Source organism: Crocodylus porosus, unplaced genomic scaffold (assembly GCF_001723895.1).
Source record: "Crocodylus porosus isolate Cpor-Errol unplaced genomic scaffold, CroPor_comp1, whole genome shotgun sequence".
Classification (NCBI taxonomy): domain Eukaryota; kingdom Metazoa; phylum Chordata; order Crocodylia; family Crocodylidae; genus Crocodylus; species Crocodylus porosus.
Window position 1 is genome coordinate 3,781,613 of NW_017728931.1, and position 13,342 is coordinate 3,794,954.

At 48.5% G+C, this 13,342-nt stretch overlaps 2 long non-coding RNA genes across 2 annotated transcripts; both read left to right on the top strand.

Annotated features, from left to right (window-relative positions):
- Positions 1-2,220: 2,220 nt before the first annotated feature.
- LOC109316192 lies at positions 2,221-5,061 on the top strand. Its single transcript, XR_002102749.1, has 3 exons — positions 2,221-2,662; positions 3,609-3,688; positions 4,229-5,061. It is a non-coding gene; the product is annotated as an uncharacterized LOC109316192 (long non-coding RNA).
- Positions 5,062-5,352: 291 nt separating this feature from the next.
- On the top strand, positions 5,353-7,637 carry LOC109316193. Its single transcript, XR_002102750.1, has 2 exons — positions 5,353-5,928; positions 6,938-7,637. It is a non-coding gene; the product is annotated as an uncharacterized LOC109316193 (long non-coding RNA).
- Positions 7,638-13,342: the final 5,705 nt, after the last annotated feature.

The window sequence follows — 13,342 nt, forward strand, 5'->3', positions numbered from 1 at the left end:
AGATACATATACATATATGTGTGTATATATACGCATACACATACACGTGTGTGTATTTAAAATAAGATCAGTTGTGGAGTCACTAAAGAACGTGATTTGTAAAAGAAGCTAAGAGGCGTGTGCTTTTGGGGGGAGCCTCAGATAAAGCTGCGGGTATTATTGCACCACTATAATATCACTATAAACTGAGATAGACAGATATGTTATATATACATATATCGATCTATCTCAGTTTATAGTGATATATGGTCTTTAGTGACAGGACAACCGATCTATCTATCTATCTATCGATATAGATCGATTTAAAATAAGATCGGTTGTGGAGTCACACTAAAGAACATATCTATCACTTGTCTCTTGCTGTGTTTAGGACTCAAGGAGAATGCCGGTGTCCTCACAATGGCTTGTAGCTTGCTTTCTAAAGTGCAGGCTTTGGCATATCTGTGTAGCTCCTGAAGTAGCACTGTCCTAAACTAGTTTTGCACAGCCAGAACCCATCAAAGGGAATATGATCCTGGTGTTTGTCTCTGCCTTGTTAATATAGCAACTTTGCTGTATGATGTCACAGGCTGAAGGCTAAACCAGACCATTGGCGAGCTATTTATTGGTAGGGCAGCCTGGGAAAACTTCGCCTGCCCCCGCACACACGTGTAAAGTTGTGTTAGGCCTTCATTTGGGAGTGTAGTAGCCGTGCCAATCCAGGAATTACGGGTAAGGCAAGGGGTTTTGGAGAGGTCGTATCTTTTATTGGACCAACTGCCTGGTTGGGATCAAGTCGAACAAGATTTCCAGTGCAGGAAGAATGCCTTGCAGTGGAAAGCTTGTCTAACTATCCCAACGATGCAGTTCGTCCAATGAAAGATATCACCGGCAAAAATTCAGGCCTGATTTTGAGCACTTAGTTCACCTATCCTCATAACTGTGGCAGTTATAGAAGAGGGTTATTTTGCAGTCCCGTTTACGGGGGTCAATCCTGTATTGTGCCCCTAGATGAGGAATAAGCTGCTGAGGGCTTGCTTCGGGAGAGATTCGGAGTCGCCGCGGTCTCCCTGCCAAAAGCTACCTATTCACCCTCCGCCTTGCCTGCTCTCCCTTACCGGACGCTGCGGGGACCTCCCACATGCTAAAAAACGATGGAAACAACAAAAACCCATCTCTTCCCCCAACCCCTCTTGGCCAATCTGTACGCTAAACTCCTTTCAGAGGAGAGCTACTACCTCCCATTTAAAAAAAAACAGCAACAGTTTTTTGGGTTTTTTTTTTTAAATGCAAAGTATTATAAGCAAGGTTTTCCCATATATATTTTAAATGCCCATTGCCAACGCCAGGAGTAGAGTCGAGTTCTGAATATTCTCGGGACTCCAACGCGGCTGGTGACTTGTTGTGGCTGCTGCTTTTTAATCAGACAAATCAATTAAAATAGGCACCCTTCAAGACCTACATCTCTCTCCTCCTTTCTTTCCGGCTCCAGTTGATGCGAGGCAGTTTAGCAGCTTCTGTCTGTGGGGCCACATTGTCAAGTTTGTAGGGCCTGATCCAAAACTCACTGAAACCAGTGAGGAGGAAAAGGTCCTGTTGATCAGGGCCCTGAGTTCAAAGCCGGGCGTCTGAACATCTCCGAGGCTGTGGGCCCCGGTTCTTCTGGAGCTTTTTTCCCTGCCTGCATGGCTGGAAGAAACTTAGACAAGCTTTCGACTGCAAGGCATTCTTCTTGCACTGGAAATCTTGTTCGACTTTATCCCACTGCAGTTGGTCCAATGAGAGATACCACCCACCAAAACTCTTGCCTTCCCCACTGTTTTTACTGCAAAAATCGGGGCCTGAAATGATTTTAAACACCCAGCCTCCCCACTTCGCTTTGGCTGTAGATCCTAGCTTAGTTCAGTGCTTCCCTGTGAACCAGCGGGCCTTTTTCAGCAAGGGAATCAAACTGGGAGGTAGGATAAGGCATTAGACAGGGCCCTGAACCATTTGATGGATACAAATCCAAGTTCCTATGGCATCTTCAGAGACACTATCCGAGGCACGGCTAATAAAAATAAGTCAGCGCTGGAGGTTTCCGAGGCTGTGAAAATGTTTGGGAATCCCTGTCCGGCTCCCGCTTCCCTCTCCGTACACAGCACCTACATATAATTTCACTTATCCAGCAAATCTAATTAGTAATCCGAGGGTGACACTAATACAAATATAATGAAGTCGGTGATGGCCAGATTAGCTGAGCAGGGTATCGATAGCCTTAAAGGAACATTGCATCTTGGCATCAACGTCGCCAATGCAACAAAAGGTAACATCTTCCTTAACACACACACACACACACACACACACACACAGCAAAATCGCGTACATCGGGCTGAGCGGTTCAAGTGCCAATTAACAAATCCAGCGCATTGCTGAGCGCTGCTTATCTGTCTCGAAAATGTCATTGACTGCGGTTTATTGCAGGGAACTTCTCTTCTAGCTCCCGCTCGCTTTAAGACTCTGCCCTTGGAAGAGGAAACAGGAGGAGGAGAAAAAGAGCCGCTTCTTCCCCGCACATCCCAGGACTCGGTGCTAATTCTCATCTCTGACCCAAATGCAACCGGGGTATGAACAACGCCCCCCACCCCTCCCCGCGCACCCGCACACATGCCGAGGAGTCCAGCTGCAGCCGGAGGAACCCGTGGTATGTGTCTGTCCGCATGGATGCTCAGCAGCAGCAGGAGTTGGAGGGGGTGGAGGTTGCATGGGGGGGCGGAAGGGAGGAGAAGGAAATGGGGAGTGATGATGGGGGCCAACGACAGATATTTATAGCACCCAACAAGCTCTGCGATCCCCGCTAGCGAGGACACTTCCCAGCGGCTACCCCCTCCCCCCCAGTCTGCCTGCAGCCTGCCAGGTCACCTGCGGGCTCTCTTTGTTTGTCAGCTGCAGGGCTGGAGGCTCCGACCAGGTCGCGGACCTGGACCGCAGTGATGTGTCCGGGCGCCCCCCCCCCCAACATACACACCCCCTGTGTGTGCCTCCGCCAGGATCTTTCCCCCTTTTTTTCCTCCCCTTTTCTTTATAGGTTACTCCCGGGTCCCATCATATTGTTCTGGGAAAGAAAGGGGGGGAGGGGGGAGAAGTCGCCCCGCAATTTATTCCAATGGGTGGTTTTTAAGAAGCTGGCAATTTGAGACGGCTGGGTGTTATTTAGTGCAATATGAAATCAAATGATCCTATTTCTCAAATAACAGTGTATGTGTGCGCGAGGAGAAGTGAATACTTTGAAAGGGTAATTGTCTCCCGATGATATTTCCATTATACCCCGATCCGGACCAAACGCTATTCAGCGGCCCGGCGGAAAGCAGAAGGGTAAAATCAAAAGAAAAGAAAAGAAAAGAAAAGAGTCAGGCCCCTCTGCATTTTAGCAGATGGAATGGATTCCTTGCATTCTGGACAGTGCCCAATCCCCACCTGAAGCTGTTAAGCCAAAGCATTCTAGTGGGGGTATCATTTATTATTATTATTATTATTATTATTATTATTATAATCGCCATTATTGTTGTTACTATTATGATTATGATTATGATTATTATTTTGAATGGAGGAACGACACTAACTTCTCTCCACTCCTTGAAACTTTTCAGCCTGAGTCCCTGTCCTGTGGTGCGAGGCGCTGACACGGTCATAGCTCAGTGGAAATCCTGATCAGACAGAAATGTTTAAGGTAAAGAAAGAAGGGGGGTTAGGGGAAAGCATCCTTTCCCTCTTAGCAACAGGGTGGTTCCAGGACTTCCCAAGCCAGTTACACAGATGATTCCTATTACTTTCGTTCCTTAAACCTGGAGTTCACTTCTGGGACACGATTTGAGCAATTCGCTCTCCTTGTATCGACCAAATTTTGTTCTGGATTTTTAAATACTCTCTCCCGGCCGACTTACTCACTGGAGTCAGAGAGGGGTCCTCTGCAGGGCTTGTCCGTTTGCTTGGAGAAACGCACACACACACACACACACACAGAGAGAGAGAGAGAGAGAGAGAGAGAGAGAGAGAGAGAGAGATTGTCGAAAACAGCGTTTAAAGAACCATCGGCTCACACAATATCGTAAAACAAAGCTCCGTATAAGCATATTTATTAGATTGATTTTAATGGCGTGGCAGCTATCACGTCTGTACACTTTCACGCATTTGTTCGTTGCATTAATGGCTTTTTCCCCCTTCCTTTTCCCCCCTTTTTCCCCCTCTCTCTCTCTCGCCATTATTTAAGCATTGTGCCTGATACAAAAGAAAACACATTTAGCCCGCGATAGCAGCTAATCGCTCTGAAGGCTGTTTATTATGAAAACTGACACAATTCACCTTTAAAAGCAGCGCCTCACATTTCAAACCGCCGTGCTAAATAGAACCAAGCGGGAGTCAAGGTAAGGTGCCTGGTGGGAGGCAGAGACACGCTGCAAGGAGCTGTCCACCTTTTCAGCACCAGCAGTTAGGTTTTCTCGCAGGGCCGGCTGCTGGAAAATTACGGTACGATGGCATAATCCTCCACAATTACATAAAAAAGGGGAGTGAGGGAGGAAACAAAGTTGCTGAGACATTTTCAGTCGGAGACCTGAGTCCCCGTGGGCTGGTAGGTCTAGTGACTTGAATGGCACGGCGCCCCTGCTCGTTGGGACTGAAGACAGCGGAGAATTCTCCAGTCGGACACATCACGGCCGCTTCGCCAGGGCAGGAGCAGCTCCGAGGGGTCGCCTGCGCTTTCGGGGGTCGGTAGAATTACGGTTACTGAGCAAATGATTAACTCCCACCCACTTCAAGGGTTTACAGTTCTCTTACGCTGTGCTGTTACATGTATTCAGAGTCCAGAGATCAGGGATCATCACCTATATATGTTTGCGTGTGGATGCGCGTGTATATGTCAGTGATGTGAGTGTGTGGGTGGGTGGGTGTGTGTGGTCAGTGATTTCACATGTACACAATAAAAAAAATCGGTGATATTAGACACACACATAAATCGGTGATATTATATACACCTATATACATACATATTCACGCATCTATAAATCGGTGAGATATATACACACACACACACATATGTATAAATCGGTGATACTATATACATATATACACATATATACACACGCATACATAAATCAGCGATACACACACACATACATACATATATATAAATCGGTGAGATACACACAGATACATCTATATATACATATACATACATTCATACATACATATATAAATCGGTGATATTATAGATAGACACACACATACATTGGTCTAACAAAAGATATCAGATTTACCCAAAGAACCTTGTCTGCCTATATATATCGGTGATATTATACACACACACATACATCCCTGTGTGTGTGTGTGTGTGTGTGTGTGTATATGTGTGTGTATGTATATGTGTATATACGACCAGAATTTACATAGATAACACATTCGCATATCGGTGTATGTCTCTGCAGACACACACGCAGACACAAGCACGCACACGCACGCCTGTGTGTGCATGTGGACAGACAGCCCTGTATAATAGACAGCACGCACACATTTGAGTAAGCATCTATACCCAGAGCAGGTCTCGCTGTTTTCCCTTTCAGAGCGGTACCTTCCTGGCCCAGGAGGGGAAAGGCAAGACACTGACTGGGATTCCTCCTGCTTTCCCCCGTGCCAAGCCCGGCTGGAGCGGCGCTCCCCTCGGCGGCGCGGTGCTGCTTCCCGCATGCTCAGGCGTGCGGCTCCCGGAGCGCTCTCAAGGTGGGAGCCGGGGAAGGCTTCTTCGACTCCGGCCGCGGCTCCCCCAAGCTTCATATCCTAAAGCAGGCAACCAGCCCCCGGGAAACTTCTCCAGCCGTCGGGCTATCAGGAGACCGGGACTTCGGTTATTTATAGGGACTGCTGATCACATTCACTCAATAACCCTTGAAAAGCAGCAGGGATTCAGCGAAATAGGTGTGTTGTTGGATGGATGGCATATTGCTGCCTAGGGCATGGTAAACATGAGGGTGTGAAAGAGGACTGATCGCCTCTGTCCTTTCCCCCTGGGAAGCAGCAGCCCCCCTGGCCTCTTATGGAAACACCAGCATGATTCGCGCTGTCCCCATCCCTACAGAAAAGGACCCCGCAGAGGGACAGACAGTTCAACAGCACTTTGCAATGGGGGTGGGGGCAAGAAAGAGCAAGCGAGACCTACCTTCATGCACTCACACCTGAGCAGTTGCCTTGTGGCTTCCGGGCAAGAGCCCAGAGAGGGGATTTTTTTTTCACTAGGAGATGAGAGAGGCTTGCCTCTTTCTAAATATCTGGCACACCAACTTCTGCGGGGAAAGAGGTGGGTGAAGCAGAGAGCAGTGACTGACCCTCTTTAATAGAAAACGAGCAGCATCAAATGATTAAATGGCTAGGTGGCATTTCCTTCCCTCTCTCCCCCTTCCCCCCAGTAATCACCATTACAACAGACAAGATTAAAATGCTTTAATACTCGCTGAAGACCTTAAGCTGCAAAGAGTTTTGTTACGTGGGCCAAAGTAGGGCTTTTATTTTATATTATATTATATTATATTATATTATATTATATTATATTGCACTGTATTGTATCACATCATATATTATATTATATAACATCACATTACATCACTATTATACCATATTGCATTGTATCACATCTTACAGTACATCACATCACATCACATTGTATTATGTTATATCACATAACATCACTAATGTATTGTATTGTGTCACATCTCATATTGTATTACATTATATTACATCACTATTGTATTGTATCACATTACATATATTACATCACTTCACATCAATTATATATTATATTATATTATATTATATTATATTATATTATATTACCTGCATGTTTCCCCTTGTTACTTTATTTATTTACTTCTCCCCTCCCACCCTCCAGTGTCTCTATTAACCCTGTTTTAATCTGTCTGTTTGCATGCAGCTCGGCCGGTGCTGGGCTGGACGGCCGAGCAAGAAGGGAAGCCCCGAGGTCGCCCCAGGCAACATGCAGCTCTCCGAGTAGCCGTCGCCGGGAAGGAAAGCTGGCCCGGACCTGGAGGGATGGCGCTGGGCACGTGCAGACGCGGGGTGGGCGCTGCCCTGCCTGCCTGGTCGCAGAAGAAGAAGGTTCGTGCTGCCAAAGGGCCGGGGTAGTGAAGCATAAGGCGGCGGCAGCAGCCTGACCAGGATAATACTCACTTTGCTGCACCTCTGACAGCTTCAAGGACTTTGACAGGCTTGCAGGACAGAGACCCCGATCCAGCCGTGCCTGCGCCCCCAGGTCGCTAGAGATCGGCTCGGAGCTGAACACCAGTGCAGGTGCGCACTGCAGCCCCGATTTCTCCTTCGGATGCCCGAGCCTGCAGGTTTGCCAAGGGCTGACCCCTAAGCCCCGTGCGCGCCAGTGGCTGGGGCCACAGGTCAGACTTCCCTGGGTCTCATTGACTCAGACCTCGTGCTGAGCTCTCACACCAGGCTCGGCACTCGCCAGCCCATTGACTCTGCATGTGCACACATCCTTCTCTCTGACCTTATAAAGCTATCCCTGCTTCATAGGAACTTGCTCCTAGGCAGAATTATATAACCCCGTGCGGGCACACACCTTTTGGCAATACAGAGAATAAACCGCGTTTGAAACCTCAGGCTTTTAGATTGATCACCCATTAGATTTCGGGGTTTCTTTCCCTGCCCCGTTCTAGTTTTGGCTTTTGATAATCTCCCGCAGTGTTTCAGGAGAAACACTGCATCTGCTAACTATTCTTCTTTGGTTCATTAGCTGCAAGGAATCCCCAGAGGGGAAACATTCTGAAATGCCAACACCCTGTATTAGAATCCCTTCAGAAACAGGAGTCAGGTACCTTCCTGTGCAACATCAGGCAGACTGGAGGTGGCTTGGAGTGACTGAGGGGTATGCACCTATATTAAAGAAATAGACATATGTCTGTCAAGTGCCCGCTCCTCTTGCCCACCTGAATAGTCCCATTGACTACTATAAAATAAGGGCTTCAAAATGACATGGATGGTATGACAAGGCAAGACATATCAATCAGGTAATACTAATATTTCTCCTCCTAAATGCCCTGTTTTAACAAAATCTAGAGTAAACACTGTGCCTGTTGCTTAACACAGAAACAGGAACTAGAATAGTGATAAGGACATGTTTCCCACTCAAACTCTGACTATTCTGCTCTTGTTCCTCTGGTCTGTGTTCATGATTCATTTATTGTTCCCCCTCATTCTGCACACTCCTAACTTTTTTTTTTCTGTTAATGCCCTCACATGTTTGTTAGATGTTCCCTTAAATAACAATCTAAAACAATTTAAAACAACTGGTTCCAGATAAATCATTCATTTGTATGTGTTCACTGAGGTTTCCTTTGTTTTTAAACCACTTCTGTTCTGGCAACTGTTATAAAAATATTTTTATTGTAAACTATTTACCATTTTGTAAGCATATCAAGACAAAACAGGACATCCCTAATTCATGTGGGTAGTCTTGTTAAAGGAAATGAATGGAAATAGTCTTGAGGTAGGCCAGCAGAATTTAGTTAATTAAATAAATAAATCACCACTGGGTGTATGCTTTGGTTTAGCCAGATGGAAGCCAATTTACTTTGATGTACGGAAGCTCTGTATTTTTTTACTACCAAAATTTAAAAAGTCAATAGTTTTATTGAGCTGGAAGAAAGACCTGCTCATTCAGAAGTTTACTGAACTGTTACAATTGGCTACATTTATTTTTCTTGATTTTTAATATTTATTGTTGAAAATAAGTATCCAATACCCATATTCATTTAGAACTAGATTGTCAGTTTGTACACTTTATAGTGGAAGTGACTCTATGCTCTCAGTAAGACTTGCACATAATTTTCCATATATAATGCTATACTCACTCATACACATAAACACATTTTTTCAGGGGTTTATTACTTTCTCAAAAAATTATTTTATAGATTTTTTTTTCTACACTTGGTCTTTACCTGGAGGTGATACTAAAAAAAAGTAGCCTTATCCATTTTGCTATTTTTGCAGTCTTCATGTATAAAATATTGTTCTTATTCCATGTATTCCAAGAAAATTATTAGTGCATATGTAACTCAATACTTGGTAATTTTGTGGAGAAATTTCCTTGTTTTGTAGCTCTCACTGAGTTCTTGAAATAAGCTGAGTTTGAAGGAAATTGGCTTAGTGTTTTTGGTGTTGTGAGCTCTGGAATTGGATTACTTTTCATACATCCACAGGTCAAGCTGCTTAGAACCCTAGAACACTGCATATAAACCAGTGCAGTAAACCTTGTTTAGTTTTTGTGCTCTGCCCAGCATGGCTTGGACACTAAGGTGATATGAAATGTTGTGACTGTAACCTTGATTGCAGCGTAATCAATGCAAGTGTTACCATCAATTTCAGTGGATTCAGAATTTCATCCCATAGCCTCCTCATCTCCTATCATAAGGACAGCTAAAGGCTGGGAAATTATAAATAAACCAGAGATTTGGGATGGGGTAGAGGAGAAGGTAAGTGGGGCAGGCTGCCTAAAGTCCACATGGTATAGTTAAATGAAGCTCAGAGATTTTTAAGTCTATTGCTCGAATCACTGACTAGCCATTATAATTCCTGGTACCCGGGCTCATATTTTTAAAGGTTTTAAACCTATGGAAGTTAAGTGCCCAGGCTCTTTTGAAAATCATATTGCATGTAGCATGTCACAACTATTAAATAATCAGGCCCCACATAACCACATGAAGTAAGTAAATATAACCAACTCTGTTTTATTGATAAGGAAAACTGGATGTGTCTACACATGCATTTGATCTGGGACCAGTTTACTTACAAGTAAATTACTCATAAGTAAATGCTCATAAGTAAATGCATCTACACATGCAGGGACTGGAAGCAGATTTGCTGCTCCTAGCAACAAACTGCTCACATTTCCTGTGGCCCTGCAATAGGCCCCTGCTGCCACCAGGGGGAACTCCAGGCTGTGGCTGAAGCTGCCAGCAGCCCTGCTTCTTGCTCCCTGGCCAGACACTTCTCTGGCCAGGAGCAGCATGCCCAGCATAGGGGCAGCTCACAGCAGCTGTCTTGTCTCCACCTCTGCCTCCCCACACCATGGCTGCTCCAGCCCCTGCCCCTGGCAGTGATGCCCAGCACCTTGGCTCATCCTGGCCACTGTGCTGGCCTGCAGCACCAACTGCTGGCGGCTCATGGCTGTCTGAGCCCTACTGTCTCCCCCACATGCAGCAACCACCTGCCCAGCTGCACTGTGCTATCCCAAGGCTGTTGCCACCACACACCTGCCACCTGGCCAGACCCCAGCAGGGGTGTCAACAATGTGTTGCTGGATGCTAACACTGGGGCCATCCATGGCCTTCTGGGCCTCCAGCCCTGCTGCCTCTGGGCCCGCTGGGCCAACCAGGACTGGTGGCTTCCCATCGTCCAGCAGACCTGAGATAATGAGCAGTGGCCGGAGGCATTCAGGATGACCCAGGCCACCTTTCTGGACTTCCTGAAGCAGCTCTGCCTACAGCTGGAGTGGTAGAACACCACCATGCCCCTCTACGCAGACACCCGGCTGGCCATTGCCCTGCTGAAGCTGGCCACACCTTCCAGCTTCCACTATGTGGGCCATCTTTTTGGTGTGGGCAAAGCCACTTCCAGGGAAGCTGTCCTGGAGTTATGCGACACCCTCCAGGATGTTCTGGGACACACAGTGCTCTGGGAACACAACTCCCCTGGAGGTGGTGGTGAAGTGCTGTGCCCTGGGATTCCCCCAGTACATAAGGGCCTTGGATGGGACCCACATCTGCAGGGGGCTTCTCAGAGGAGGTGCCCCAGGGCCAGCTCCCCACTGGGCCAGCACTGTGCCCTGAGCATGCCCCTGCTGAACATATCGCAGGCACTGCACAAAGAGCTGTTTGGGCAGACTAAGGGGTGCCTGACCCACTATGCCCTGCTGCTGCTGATCTCCATGATGTCCTGGGCATATCTGTGCCCATGGTATCCTGGGTATACCTGTCATGGGACCCTGAGCTTCAATGGTATGAGGGGCAAGCTGGGGCTACCCTGCAACCTCTGCTGCCACCTGAGGGCCGCACTACATGTCTCTGCCCCCTGCAGCCGAGGAGGACATTACCAGTGACAACCATGCATTCCTCAGTTTGTGAGAGGCCTATGCCTGCCTAGCTGTGGGGGCACAGGCTGCTCAATAAAATTTTACACTGTCTCCTGCCTTCCTGCATGCTGTGGGGGGGAACCTGGGGGCCAGGGCAGCATGATTCGCCCAGGCAGGGGCTGGGAGGGCCCTCCCTCCAGTGCGGGGTTTACCATGTGGGTGGGGCTGGTGTGCTCAGCGGCTCTGGTGAGTCCCGACTGGCAGTGATGGCATGAGGCTCCCAGTGGACACATCAGGCAACAGGGCACTGCGTGTGGGCATGTGGGCACCTGGGCAGGGCCCCCCCCAGGGAGGAGCTGGCACTGCTTGTGGCCAGTGGTGATATGGCTGGCTGTGCCTCGTGGCTGGGGCTGAGGCTGTGGAGCTGTCAGGGTGGGGGCTGGCCTAGGCTTTCTGAGTTGCTGGTGTAGGCTAGGGGAGGGGAGCTCAGTGCGTTGGGATGTAGGCACCCCAAGGGGCCCTCTGGCAACACATCACCTGGTTGTCAGGCCAGAGCAGGGGACAGGCAGGCTGCCTGTGCTGCAGTACATAGCATGGCTACAGCCTGGTTCTTGGGGTGCAAGGATCTCAACTGCTACATAAAAGGCATGGACTTGTGAGAACTCCCTGACTGATGATTGTGGTCAATTATGGTGATCCACTGTGCCTGCAAGGCCTTGACCTTTATGTGGTACTGCCACACCGACTGGTAGTGCCTGCACTCCTGCATCCCTCATAGACTTGGGCACTGGGGCCCTTACTCCATGTGAATTGCTGCTGCACCTCTGCCTCACCCCATAGTGCCATGAGGTCGCAGTCTCCTCCATGGATCAGTTGGGGCCCCAGTTGGCAGTGGGAGGCATGGGTGACAAGGAGGCCACTGGGGCTCCCACACCAGCTCTCTGGGCCTCCACGCAGCTGTCCCTGTGCTGCCGGGCCTCGGCAAATACCTGCAGCCTGCAGTACCAAGTGCAGGAGCACAGCACGGGACTAGGGGCCACGTGGTGAGGTAATGCCTTGCAGCCTCTGCAGGGTCTGGGCAGGCTGCTGAGGGTTGGCTGCAGGCAGCTGGAGCTGGCCTTGGTGGCCAGGAGTTGCCTGGAGCTGGGCCTTGGTGCTGACAGACTTGGCAGGAGCCTGTAGCACTCTGCAGGCCTGGACAGCATGGACCTGGCAGCCGTGTACCACTCCGGTGCCAGGCAGTGGTGATGGGGTGCAGGCAGGCTGACACAGCTGTCCTGTGGCCTGCGTAGGGGGGCACACTGCCCTGGTGTGGCCTCAGGCTGCCTGCACATGCCCCACGGCTCACTGTGCCTACAGGCTTTTAAGGGCCTGGGGCTGGGACAGGCATAGAGCCAGTCCAGCCCTGGGGCAGGAGAGGCTCCAAGCCCTGAAGCCCTGGGGCTAGCCTGAGGCTGGCCCCCTAGTGGTGGGGCTGACTGCGAGCGAATTTGCCCCTGATTGGTGTCCACATGAATGTTACTGCTCATTGACTACTCACCAGTAAATTTGCTACTTGTAGTTGCAGTTGGCAAATTTACTCATGAGTAGCGATTTTTACTGTGGAGTAAGCATGTACACATGTAGAGGTGCATGGTTACTGCACAGTGAACTATGCTACTGCGCTGTAAAGTGTCTCATGTAGATGTGCCCACTGAGTCTCAAGGTATGTTTACACCGGGGTGGGCAATTATTTTGGGTGGAGGGCCGCTTACTGAGTTTTGGCAAACCATTGAGGGCCACATGACAGGTAGCCAGGGGCAGATATATATTAATTTTCTAAATTTTTAGGGGCCCCGCAGGCTGGATAGAAAGGCCTGGCAGGCTACATGTGGCCTGCGGGCCGCATTTTGCCCACGCCTGGTTTACACTGATATTTAGGGTCAACCCTGGGGCTTGCTTACAACCAGCCTGAATCAGCCTTTCCTATTATCTTTTCTTGTAGGCCTCCTCAAAGCCACCCATACTGTTCTTCTTGTTCTTCGAGTAGACCACTATGGGGACCCCATTTTGTAGACTGTTTGTCTCTGTTTCTGTGCTTGGCTCCAATTATAGACATTAGATACAGGATGTAGAGTACAGAAAGGCTGGAAGTCAAAACAGGGATTTGTGGGACTGTGACTGGGCTCAAGTCCTATGTATAAAGGTGTGTTGTGAACACATTATATGTTGGGGTGGGCATAGAGGTGAGCAGGG